This window comes from Cardiocondyla obscurior, linkage group LG02 (genome assembly GCF_019399895.1).
Source record: "Cardiocondyla obscurior isolate alpha-2009 linkage group LG02, Cobs3.1, whole genome shotgun sequence".
In the NCBI taxonomy this organism is placed as follows: domain Eukaryota; kingdom Metazoa; phylum Arthropoda; class Insecta; order Hymenoptera; family Formicidae; genus Cardiocondyla; species Cardiocondyla obscurior.
This window is the reverse complement of record NC_091865.1, coordinates 8,878,876-8,892,999: the sequence shown is the minus strand read 5'-3', so window position 1 is coordinate 8,892,999 and position 14,124 is coordinate 8,878,876. Positions and strand designations below refer to the sequence as shown.

The following is a 14,124-nucleotide window of genomic DNA, read 5'->3' as shown; positions in this document are numbered from 1 at the left end:
TTTGGATAATTTGCATTCGAAAGTGCGAAGGAGAATTAATAGAATAATTTTATTTAAACTGAAACGTTCCTAATATTGTAGGATCTATAGACTAATCGAGTCACTGCTACTTGATTTCTGTTATTTGATTCGGAAAAGTTCAATTGGAAGATAACTTTTAGATGTTATTAGGAAATTCTTACGTCTAATAATATTATTTTAATAAATAATCAGAAGGGCATGAAAACGATCACATGAATGATTTTAGAGAATTCGTCTAAGATTGAAATAAAAATAAATCTAAAAACTTGAACGTCTTAGACACATGTCTTTTTCTCAACCAGAGATATTTTTATCTATCTGTACATATTTTTAGTTATTTTAATTAATATAATAATTACGTTTTTGAATAAGCATGCTATGGATATACAAATAAATCCTATGTAATCGGATTATTAATATCAATTTTACGCACAATCACATGATAAGCATTGCTTTTGCAAACGTGACTTGTATATCGTATTTATAAAAGTATAAATATTTGCTAGTAATGTCTAAATATTATAAAGTAATCTCTCTCTTTCTCTCTCTCTCTCTCTCTCTCTCTCTCTCTCTTTTTTATTGTGACAATTATTGGTTTGATTAGTATTTTGAAGGATAATAATACAGTGATTGCAATAGAAATTTATATACTAATTTAAATAAAGCTTACCCATTGAAAAACTCGCGACGGCGACTTACTTTTGCACACTATATTATTAGGAGGGAACAGTTTAACCCTTCATTTAGCACAGTCAAAGCGACTTTAATTGCACATTTTGTGGTCGTAGTTCGCGAGTTGCCACGCGGTTATATGGTTCGACATATCATCTCTGACGATATTTGCTTATGACTCGCTAAACTTTCTAAATTAAACGTGAATTCAGTAAACGGGCGAAAGGGATTTGGATTAATTTTGATTAATATCTATTATCGGTATTGTTATTTCTTTTATTTATGAAATTGAAAGTATAAAACTAAATTTGTTTTACAAAAATTTTAATCGGTAATTGGCAGCAGTATTTATACGGACGATTTTATTTATTGCGTGGCAACTAAGTAATTATCAATATTGTGTAAATTGTCGTTTGGTAAAGTGTAAGGACGTTTAAATGGCGAAAATTATTAATTAACTATCAAACCTCATGCGACGGCAAACTGAAAGGCAAAGACTGGGCACAAAGTGCTTAAATAAATGAAGTTTGAGTAGTTGCTGTCAAAGTTGATTAATCTAATGGTATGGTGGTTCGATTTTAAGGTCCAAAATTGTGATCAGATATTTTCCGAGTAAAAAAAATTTTTTCAAAGACAACTTAATAGAACTTCCTAAAATTTAATTAATTTTGTAAACATTATTAACAGTTAAACTTCGATAGTTTCAATGCATTTGTTTTATTAAGCCTTTCTGACTATAGTTATTTTATGAAATGGTAATGCCTTTGTAACAATTATCACAGTTAATCAGGAAGCGAGTCACGTACGTAGTTGAGAGCTACTACTATTCAAGACAAAGGGCGAAATGAATAAGGATATAGCGAACACTGACAATTCTAATTATCTTTACAGAATACGATTTTCGAAAATTGTTTTGCTATTTAATAAAATTTTTTTTTTTTTATTTAGTTTTGTTTCTTTCTTGCTACGTTTAATTTTTTTTTTTAAATAAAATACATATATGATATTTGGAATACGTCAAAAATTTTTGTTAGCCGAATTAGATTGCTTGTTATAATAAAGCTTGATAATTTTACAGTTTTTATAACGTATTTAAAAACAACTTGTTAACAAAGAGATTTTATATTTAACATATTAAAAAGAAATTATATTATTACTCTATCCGGAAATAAAATTCACGGTGGAAATTATTAAGAAAGATCACCTAAGAATAGCGGATCTATATTCGCACTATTTCTGTCGTAATAAATCACCTATCTTCGGCAACTACCGCGGTTAACGTTGTTAATTAATGATCCTCGTGTCGAGCGGAACATGTGACGGGTTGATACAAAGAGTAGAGATAAATTATCCTTGATTGTACAGTTTAGAAAAATAAATAGAAAATAGAAAGTAAGAGAAAATAGGATGGGAGAGAAAGAGCTCGCATTATTTTGCGATTAAACCTTAACATTTATTGCATTTATCGTGGATATGTTAGTAATATTTGTATTATTAAGTAATAACTAATTATATTCTATAAAGTAGATAAATTTAAATATTACATGAAATATTGTTGGAAAAGAACATGTCTATAATAAAAAAAGGTTTAGGTATTAGGAAAGAATTAATTCAAGTAGCTATACATATACTTTTTTAAATTTTTGACAGAAAGGATAATTAACAATATTAATTGCTAGTCAACTAACCAATGAAACGTCAGCTCTAACTACTGACAACACAAAGGGGATGGGATAAATAATGCTTTAGTAACTGACGGCTAGAATAATTTTCCCTACAAAGCCGCGCTTGCGGCATCAAGGTCCGGCAGGCGTTTTGAAAAAAATGTGTAAAAAGCACTGCATGTTGTGCTTATTATTCGCGCAAAAAACCGACGAAAACAAGACTATAACAATGTCCATGTTAAAAAAAAAATAATTTGCAAAATTGAGTTTGAAATACGAAAACATAACAATGTTAAAAATCTCGTCATACAATTATATCTCATTTTTACTCACAAAGTGATTCAGAAAAGTTGGGTTTAGAGAACGGATCTGAGGTTACATTACGTATACTTTTACATATATTCACTCATTATACATATATTCTTAAGTTTACAAATTTTTACGAACGGTAGCGCAGAACGTTTAATAAAAATTGAAAGAAAAATGTATTTTATGTTATTAAAAAAAATACATATATAAAATAATAAAAAAGAACAGAGGGGCACTTTGATATAAGAAGTAATAAATGTATACATGCATGATATAAAATAATGCGAATCAGATTTGTAACATCTTATCTTTCGTGTCATTCGAGAAGTGACATTCGGTCCCTAAGGGCTCAAGGTACATTGCTCCGGCGTCTTCATCGTTATGATAAAAAAATAAAAAGTAGTCGTTAATTAAAGTCAGGTGGTTTCTCGTTGTCAGATTTAACGAGATTCCTTGTCGGTATGAGTTAGGGTAAATGTGTAATAGACGGGGTTGATTAAACTAATCACGCCGCAACACGATTTTAGGGTTAAATTAGATACATCGTTAAGAGAGATACAACATAGTTAATAAATTTACGCGCTATGGAGAAGTTTCAAAGTACAAGGTATTTTTTTTTTTGATAACTAACTTTTTGTTTAAAATTTGCGGGAGTAGACAACGCGATTAGTTTTACGAAGAAAAAATTGACAGTGGACTTTTGGTACGATAGAAAAATAATAAATAAAATTTAATTTTAATTTTCGGCGTAACAGACTTTTTTTTAATCTTTTTATGCAAAACGTTGAAGCTTTATTAAACATAGAAGATGAAAGGTATGATATATTACAATGCACGCCATGGTGTAAAAAGTTATTTATGACAAAAAAAAATACAAGCAGTTTTAAACTATATTTGAATATTAGGAAGACAAAGATAAAGCTATTTAATGCGATAATTATTATGTTCTTTATGATACTTTGTACTGTACAAAAAATGGCAAAGTTTAGTTTTAATTATAATTTTTGCTTTCTTAATGTATTATCTTTGAGATTACAAGGAATATGGTATTAGTTGTAAGTAGCTGCGCAAGAGTATTTTCCAGCTTAGTTCGGCTACTTAAATCTTTTATATGTTCTTTGAAGCAATAGTAAAAAAAAAAAAAAAGAAAGAAGGATTAACATATTATATCTGATGTTTATAGTCTTTAGAGGTGAGCATTTTACTTATGCACAAATAATGTTAGATGTGCAGAATTAAAAAACATATACGTATACAATAAACGTGAAAAAATTTCGGAAGATGTATGGACGTGACGTTTTTAAACGTTAACACCGCTTTCGCGTGCGCAAAAAAAAAAATCTGATAAGTAAATCTTTTATTCACTATTACTGAAACGGTTATTTTGATGCGGGGATTAAAGCTTGAATATTCGCTGCTTGGAGAAAATGAGAAAATGCGAGGGTCGCATCTCAGGACTTAGTCAGCAGCGCTCGCCAAAGGGTTGAACCAACATTTATTCAGCTTTTATTTTTATCACTTTTTGTAACGTGGTTTATTGCCTCTTCGGAAACTTCTGCTGGTGACTGCTTTTGCAATTGTTCTTAGAAGTCAAAAATTTAAAAGAGTGATTTTACAATGGGGGTGGTATATTCGTAGAAAATGGCCCGGTACGTTTATATTATAATTGTGAAACGGTAACCGACGAAGCATATATATTTCCAACGTAAATAACTTTAAAGTAAAATGATGTAAAACTATTTAGATTGCAACAAACTTTTATTTTTTATATATATTTCAAAACTTAATTAGATATAATTGTATTAAAAATGTTAAATATTATTAATTTACATGTTTTTCACTTGAAATTTTTTAAGTGCACTTTTACGTGCGCTGTTACGCGCATTTTTACGCGATTATAAAAAGGCATAAAATATTATCTTTGGAAAATTAGTTTAATTACTTTGTTATAATGCTTAAATAATTATTACGTATTATTAATGTATTTTGAAATGACAGAAACAGTAATACTGATATTCAAATTTCGTGCTCCTATAATGATTATTACGGAACTAATTATCGTAACGTGGCAATTATTAAACCACAACAATGCCATCGTAGCACCTGCACGCTTGAGCGAGCTAACGATGTGAACGCGAAGAATGCATTTGCGGTATCATCTCATGTAACAACGCAAACATAAGTATTTATTGCTGTTGCTTATATTGTCGTCGCAGCGCTGACGATGCATTTCACGTTGGCGACCGTGCAGTTGAAAATAGCAAGCGGCATTTTTCTGCAGTCACAAATATATCAGTAAAGGATTACCAGGGCCATTTTCAAGGATTACTGCGGATATTATTGCGGCATAAACATTAACACAAATAGTGGAAATAAGAAATAATGCGCTTAATCTGATAGCCGTACATTAATGGACATTTCAATATTAGAGTAAATTAAAATCCGCTTAACGTTATAAAGTATGCATATATATTTATAATTGCTTTTATTTATTGTTCACGTTACTTATTTTAAATTCATGTATGCGACAACATTATCTTTATTTAAAATTAATAAGCATGTAATTGATAAATTAACATCTTTTTATCAAATTCACTGAAATAATCAACATTTTAAAATTAATGAAAGGTGTAATCGGAAGGGGGGAGGAAAGGGTGTAAGTGTAAAGTCATTAATAATATAAAGTAATAGCTCTAGAGATAAAAGCTTGCATCATTTAAGTTACGTTTACAACTTATTATTTCTGAAAAATCGTACGAGAAAAGTTTTCTCTTTGCAGCGTTATGAATTTTCATATTTAAGTAGATAAATGAGCTGAGGCGGGGAATTCTATTGCTTCGCGTTTAAGAGAAAGCAAAGTCAGGAAACATTGTGAGGTAGAATCGCTGGTGGTAGATAGTTACATATAACGTCGATCAAGTCTGTGGATGGCAAATAATTGCAATTCTACGGCATAATTTATACCATAAATGCGCTTCTAGGGAGACGCGGTTCTGTTCTCTCTGCTGTGTGACGAGACCGTAATACTTTTCTAGGAAAGAACTTTGAATTCTAAAGCTGTACCATATAAGAAGCTGTAAAGGGTAAATTAATGGGAAAAAAAGGACAAAGTAAAGATGAGATCTGTAGAAAAATTTTATTTTGCCCAGCTGTATCTTTTATTATATTTCTTTTTATGCTTTGACTAACATAACGTTTAAAAAGCAAATAGTCAGAAAAAAGATGTTTAGGCCGGATTACTTTGCTAATTGAGTTAGATCAAGTAATATATTTTAAACTATTAAAATCTTTGTATTTTATAAATTAAATAGTTTGTTAGTAATAAAACAAATAAAATAGTTAAAAAATTACAAGGGTTTATTTAGAAAAATATAAGAGTTGACTTTATTTAATATTTTCTTTTACTTCTATAATTTATTTTAAACTTGATTTAACATTTATTTTGTGTCGCGTGTTTCTTTCACTGCGTACATCTCCAGTTTCATACATTTTTAGTATTACTCTTGAAAAATATTACGAACTGTTTTTGTAATATAACACGATTAGTATAATATAGTTGTTCGTTACGATTATGCCCTGTCCTCAAACTAATGCATGTGTCTTTAAAATGATCAATGAAGGTGTAAAACAAATTCTTTTACTTATAAAAAGATAGCGGTATATAAATTCGTATAAGCATTTCTCATTTCTTTTCACTGTTGCTTAAAAAGTGGCCAATCGATCCTTTAGTGCTTTGATATATCGCGTCTTCACAGAAGTATCGAAGCTCACAGAATTTATGATGATATGTGTATAATTTATAAGTAAATATACGTGCACAACGGACATTTAATTGCAACCGATGATACTTGACAGGAAAATAATAATATAATGTTATAAAATACGTCGGCGCGTTTCATGTATTTATAAATTACTTTTCTGTATAAATATTGAATATATAATATGTGGGAAGTACTTTAAATTATATGATGTCTGGCAGAAAAATTTAAAAATTGTCTCGAGCTGCATATTAGACCATATTTCAAAAGACTTTGGACTGGTATTTTCAATATGGAGCACTTTACTATTACGCTCAAACGCTCGTGTGTTTGCTTGCTGGTCAAACGCGAAAATCGAACCAACCTTCAGTGGCTTGAAAGCTGTAAAAATCAAACTACAAACGAGTACAGCGTCGAAAAGGAAGCGGAGTTAATAGGATAAACATTGAGGGCGTGGATGCGGCAGGATGCAGAAGAATATTTGCATTTTCTGCCGTTTTTTTTCGCACCGTTGCACCCGCTACATTCGCATGGCTTCGACGTAACGTCGTGACTTTTCTTGCATGTCGGATAAATACAGTGATTTATTTGAAAATGTACGTAAAAATGTAAAGCTGTGAGTTTTTCCACCGCGAATCCTGTTTAAAGAAGCTGCACCTGAATATTGCACGCAATCATTTTTACGGTAAAAAGAAGCAGCACACATCTTTACAGCTTTGAACATAAAGTGCTCTTTATTGTGCTTAAAATTAAACGGACCTTTTTTGTTTTAAAATTTTCTTACATTCCATATTTTTTTTATAAATTTCTTTTTTATACTTTGATTACCTAAAATATTTATTTTTCAACAATTTTAAAATTATTTCGGAGCTATTTAAGTTTTTTCTTTTACGTATTTTTTTTTAATTTAAAATAATAATAACATGTTTAGTTATTATATTTTAAATAAAGAAATGTGACAATGCAACAAATATAAAATCTAGAGCATTGTAACAGTTTCATACATATTTTTTTTGTACATATGTTATCCTGAGATATAATGAGAATCGCGAGAGCAAGAAATATAAAGCGATATTTTACACCTTTAATGATTAAGCATGTTACTTGATATATTAGACACATGCAAGATTACGTGATGGATGTATTTGTCATTGGATGCCAATTAATCAGCAGATCTAGGTCAAAGGCTGTTTAAAACGCGCAAGTTGATCGGCGTGTGTAACGAATCTTTTTTTTTCTTCTTTTTTTTGTTCTTTTTTTTTTCTTGATAAATAACCTGTATCTAAATCAATATCTCGTTTCTTTTATAAATATTGGATTCGCGTGTATGACACTCCATTTAATTTCATGTCTATACAGAAGTGAAAAACTATGCTTCATTGGAAAAAAAGTTTGTTCTTTTGTTCTAAAATTAATATTTAAATATAATATTTTATAATTATAAATAATGACGAGAAGTATAAATAATTTTTATAGAATGTAATTTAAACAACGTTTGTGGTTGGTTATCCGTACAAAACTATCTTTTTTTTTGCAAAGTTATTAATTTTATAATTAAAAACGTTTATTTCTTTTTTTTATACTTAAAATTCTAACACTGTAATTTATTGAAAGGTGCTATATAATATTTTTTTTTTGCATAGAAATACAGAAACATACTTAAAAAATGTTGTTTATTAAAAACCGTATGTATTGCCTTTTATTTATTCTATAAAAACATTTATACATGTCTGAATTACGATCTCGCTTATATTTTTCTACATAAACTAATACTGCATTGTTCGTGAGCGACTGTTGAAACATTGATTTAATACTTGTTCTCTTGTCGTTTTTCGGTTATTCAAAAGAACTTGTCGACTGCAGCGTGTCTATTACTAAAATAAAAAAAGAAAAAAAAAACTTTATCGTGTACATTTGATTGTGCCATAAAGGGATCGCTGTCACCGAGGCTACGTATTGAAACAATAGCTAGCTTGCCAGTGCTAACGCGGAAATTAATCAAATAACCGAAATATGTATGTAGCAATAATCGGAGTGTGACGTTGACGAGCAATGCTTTATAATGTTTTTAGAGCGTGAACGTGATAAATGGTTAGGAAGGGTTGAAGTCCCAATTTGTTCAGTTTAATGCTAATTAGTCGCAAGATAGATGTGACGAAATGTTAGAGATATACGTGCACGTTTGTCCGTCCGTCTAGCAAAATGTAATAAAAACAGAGCAACGTCCGAGATTAAAACTGATGATATATGCGAGTTAAACATAATAAACATATCTGAATTCAATTTTCATTGTAAATTGAACGAGTTTACCGGGTGTTTCGTCTTAACGCACCGGAAAATCCGATTTTCCAATGCGTTCAAAACAGGTTCGTTTAATGCGAGAGTGCACCTATCTCTGCATCATATTCTATTTAAATTGGAAATTACATTGCTAATTGTAAGCGCGGCACGTTTTTCGATTTTATTCTCCAGTCGATAATCACTTTTGCATAATTAGATCATTACAGTTTTGCACCTATTTTATTTTTCAAGCGAAATAAGTGCGGCGGATAAGTTTTTTAATTTGTAATAAATAACAGTCGCAACTTTATGGGTGCAAATATATAAATGAATTATCCGTGAAGCTGTAAGACTTGGACGTTTGCATTACTATCAATTAAAAACAGGAAGAATATTTGCTCGTAATGAAAGTTTAATATAAATTATTGATTTATTAGTACATTTTTCACTTCAAAACTCTTTATGAATTTTATTACAAGACGATATCTTGTTGCTATATCTATGGGATATATATCTATAGAATTATCTAAACGGTTTTAATTAAAAAGAAAGTAAACCTGTAAAACTAATAGTATTTGGAATGAAACGGGTATTATTTTTAGAATTATATGAAGAGTCAAATTTCTTTCATTTTCCTGAATTTACCCACGAGATGTTTCTAATAAATCCGCTTACGTGAATCCCATTAATTTTCATCAGGCGGCATCGATCAATTAATAGTGATCGGCCATATACCGTAATCCAGAGCTATCTCAGTCTCATCATGAGCTTTCGTTCTCCACTTTTTGCTTGCCTACGTTTTGGCTTCTTTTATTTTTATCTGAGGTATTTTTATCCAAAGGACACGATCACGACCAAAGAAGACTCCATTCTCTTGTCTCTATTTTTTTTTTTTTTATATTATTTTTTCTTTCTTTCTGTAAATGTAACCAATACATCATCGCAATTTTTTTTTTTTTTTTTAAATTTAGGCGTATTAGTTCTTTTTTATATGTTTTGACGTATATGGATTTTTTCATGAATTTTTCGTATTTACATCAGTTTTTAGCGTTTTTATAAATTCCCAAATCTGTTACATCACAGCTATCTTTCGTATTGGATATAACGTGTATACAAAATCGGTTGGGATAGATCGGCAGAATTAGAAAAAATTGTTGGAAATAGATTTACTTTAAAGAAACATAGCCAAAACTAGGAGTTATTAGAAAGAGACTTATAATTTAATGAAAATTCGATAATATTCAATATACATAACAATAAATTCAATATACACCAAAAAAACATAAAGATTACAAATCGACAACAGACTTATATTGTTATTTTAACCTATTATACATATAATACCTTTTTACACTTTGTTTTACACAATTTGTATACGTTTAAATGCTTTAATAATTAATATTAAACATTCTTGATTAAATTTATACGAAATATCAGTAAATGCTATTGATTATTAATTTCTGTGACAAGTAATTAATTATAAACAATATGAAATTGTATAATAATGAGCGTGAGAGCGTTAGCAATTTTGTGTAAGAGAAGAAACGATCTTGTTTTTAACCATTAAGCTGATTTTCAATAAATATTCATTATAGTGTATATTGGATGTTTCGTACATTGTCATATGCGTTGTAAGGTATTTTGTCTTGCAGATTTATGTCTCGTCAAGTTTTAAGAGGCCCTAAAAAAAATTTTGCTTGAATAATTGCGAACAAAGTCAAAATAACTTCCGCAATTCGCCTCTAAAACAATTACTGCTGCTAGGAGAAAGGTTTTTTCGCCGCATAAGTGGCGTTAACAATTTTCGTTAAACCCGATATCGTGCGAGTAGGATTTCACGGTTTCTCGACCAAGCCTACCACGGCTGGATAACGCTTTGAAAAAGTTTTCATCGAAGTCCAATACTTCATGTACATACATATCAGCGTTCCACAGAAAAATTTCTATAATAATGTAATCAAGCGTGTAATAAATTCTATAACAATGTCGCATTGTAGTTTATGAACGTTCCATTTTTGATCTCTTGATTTTATATTTTAGGGCTCTCGTCAAAAATGTAGTGAAAAATTGCAACAATTTTGTGCTTTAGGCGTAAAAGTTTAATAAAAAATAAAATTAATAATAACATGTCTAGGTAAAGAAAAGTATCTTTCAAGTTTTTATATTTTTGCAAATACGCAAGTTTATATACCTTTGAAATCGTTAAATTTATAATACGTTTCTGTATATTCTAGTTATTCGATATTATGATGTTTGCCTTAAGCCTCTGGTTTTATACTAATCCATAACATGACCATATCACAATAGATGGTGGATTTAAACAGTATATTTTAATAGCAATAGGCCTTAGAGCCCACGTGATGTAGAAAGATATTGCATGTTTCACGCCATCATAATAGTATATTTTAATTGCATATAAATATGCAAATTTGAGATATCTATTGTTGAAAACTCGAAGTTGCACAAATTTTATCATTTAAATAACTTTGCTTTAATGAAGAGATGTGTTCTTTTATTCGAAACGTGCTCAACAATTGCTGCATTGAAAATGTTTATTGTCTTCAAAATTTTCATTGTTCCCAACTAGTCTTATGTAATTACTCTTCTAAACTCTTACAATACTTTACGAGATAAGCTTCGAAAGTTTGATATACCGTGCTTTATAGAGCATTGCAAAAATATTCTTCTATTTCTTTAGTTTCGTCCTGTTGATTTAAAAAAAAAGTATGATTGATTGCAATTAGTTACTGCCATTAAACGTTACGATATGTGTTTTTATGACAGTGGGAGTTGGATAAGACAATTGTAGAAATGTGTATTTTCTTTTGTTGGAAAGAAATTTGAGAAATGTCTTTAATTAAATTTTTTCGGCCACCACAAAAATCTTAATAAATAAAACTGCGACGTACTATGCAGTTATTCTATCTATTTTTGGTTAAACAATTTCCTTCGTGAAAGTTACTTCTCGACATCTTTTATATATTTTTTTTTAAACGTTTATTTTTTATCTTTGCTTGAAATCTTGCTTTACGTAGCGTAAGACGATTCATATTAATACTTCAAAGTGCTTATTATTTTGCAGACAACTTTCAAATACAATTATCAATGTTTTATTACTTCAATAAATTTTCAACAATCAGTGGTTTTTGGCTTCTGCAAACATTGTTTCTTCTTTTAGGTATTATGAGATTAACTTTACATTGGGATTTTACGAATGTCGAAAGGGATTTTACAGAATATATGTGGACGATGTGTGCGCGAAAATTTATTTTTCCCCCGATGCGGTAAATTTATTGGCTATCGTGATACATTGTGGTATTAAGAACATTTTAATCATGTGGCTTTTAAGCTTTTATCTTTTTCTCATTCTAGTGTAATGAGCGATATCTAATCTCCAATTTCTTTTTTCTTTTTTAATCAAGAAATTGAGTCACCGGTTAAATCTGTAACACATTAAAAAATTATTATTTAAAAGAATAGCAAATATCTTTTTTAATAGTTATAAATTTTAAAATAAATAATAAGGGCGTTTGCCGCGGGAAATGAAAAGATATTTATGCTTTACGGACGCCATCAATCGTAATCTATTTCTACAGTGCTGAGAGCACAATAAAGACAGAATAGATACATCAATTATTTTTTGTATAGCATTATATATAAAGTAAACTGAATTACGCCCAAAGCTCTCGTACCGTCCTTGCGATCGTTCATCGCTATGGTAAATGCTTTAATCGGCTTTCATCGCGTTACCGCCGAACGATTCCGCAACCACGCTGAGCAAATATCCGAACACTTTAATGCGCTGGTCGAGGTTAAATGAAACGAGTGAAGTTACCAATAATCAATAATCCGCACGCACTTGGCGACATCGTGCAAGAATCAGTTCCGTTCCGCTTGCTATAAGTTAAATGTCATGTTTCTGACGGGCTCGAATAGCAGAAAGGAAGAACGAGGGTTTTTTTTTTTTTTTTTTTTTTTTTTATCATATCTCTTATGATACTTTTCAAGCGAGTGCAATATAAGAGAAGGACATAAACAGGGCATAGGGAATTGCTCACGTCAATACTTGCACACAAAGAACCGCGACAAAGGTTTACGATTGCGAACCTCATTTTCCAAATAATCAGCTTTACTCTTTTGTTGTTCAACACGCGTTACATTTGATAGGCTCTAATAATTTTTTTTTTTTTTAATTTTGATTAATTTATTTTATTTAAATTTTTTAACGTAGATTGTTTTATTTAAAAAGACTTATTTAAATTCAAAGGTCCAGAGTTGTTTTATAATTTATTACATTTTATATAATTTTCTGTAATTTGTATAATTATCTTTTATATATTTAAAAATTTGTGACAAATATTAGGTTAGCTACATATGTATATACATATTATCCAGTTTACAGAAGAGTACAGCGTAACATTTGTAACTAGGTCATTTTGGATAACAAGTCGAAATTTTTTATCTACTTTGATCTTTATAGCATTTCTTTTCTTAAGTAACTTTGAATAAAGGGAAAGTTCATTATTTTTCGTACTTGATAATAGCTGAAACTGTTTCTTCTCGCGGTAACTTTTTGATATGTTAGATTATAAGTTTGTTGAAATTGAGTTATTAATCTGTCAGCAGTGATATGTATGCTCCAATACACTTAAAAATGTTATTACTTTTTCTTTTACAATGATATTCGAGTTGTAAGTTAAACATTTTCTGAAAAAAATTCTATGTAGTTTTCAATTTTCACATTTTAAATTTAATTTTTATTTTTCCTTAAAATCTTTTTATATTTTTATATTTTAATATTTTATTAAATTGTAAATTCATACACAAATAATCAATATTAATTTAATACGCTCGTCTAAATACGTTCACACGCAGCAGAAAACGTAATTTTTTAACTGCATTATTTTTGATAAATTAAACTGAATTAAACACTGAATTTTTATTTATTTAGTTTATTTTACACGTATACGAGAGATATCTCATGTTTTAGTACAATTAGAAACTTTTTTTTTTTAGCACTAATATTTTGTACGACAATATACTCTATCATTATTACGAAACGTGCATCATAGATGCTAGTCACGCGATATCCGTCGTGAACGCTTCACGTCGTATTCTCAAAGGCGGCTGAAATTTTCTGGCGTTCTCCGTTAACTCGCGTGGCATGTGTATAAGGTTTCGTAACTGTAACCGACAAAGTTTCTGAGTATTAAGAGCATGCGGCTCAAGAATGCGCTGGCGTATTCGTTGCGGTGTTACACGCGAGGGAGACTAGCTTTCTTACAAGCACGGCGTTTGCGACGCGGAATGCACGAGAATACCGTCGTAAATCTGCGAAACTGCGACCGTGGCGCAGGACTCGAATAAACGGGCAGGAACAATATACATGGCGAATGTCGCGTTGCGCGTCACCTCCTTCA

General features: G+C 30.0%; 1 protein-coding gene across 6 annotated transcripts in view; it reads left to right on the top strand.

Annotated features, from left to right (window-relative positions):
• Nmdar2 (NMDA receptor 2) overlaps window positions 1-14,124 on the top strand; it is a 154,781-nt gene that overhangs the window by 25,215 nt on the left and 115,442 nt on the right. The window lies entirely within an intron of this gene.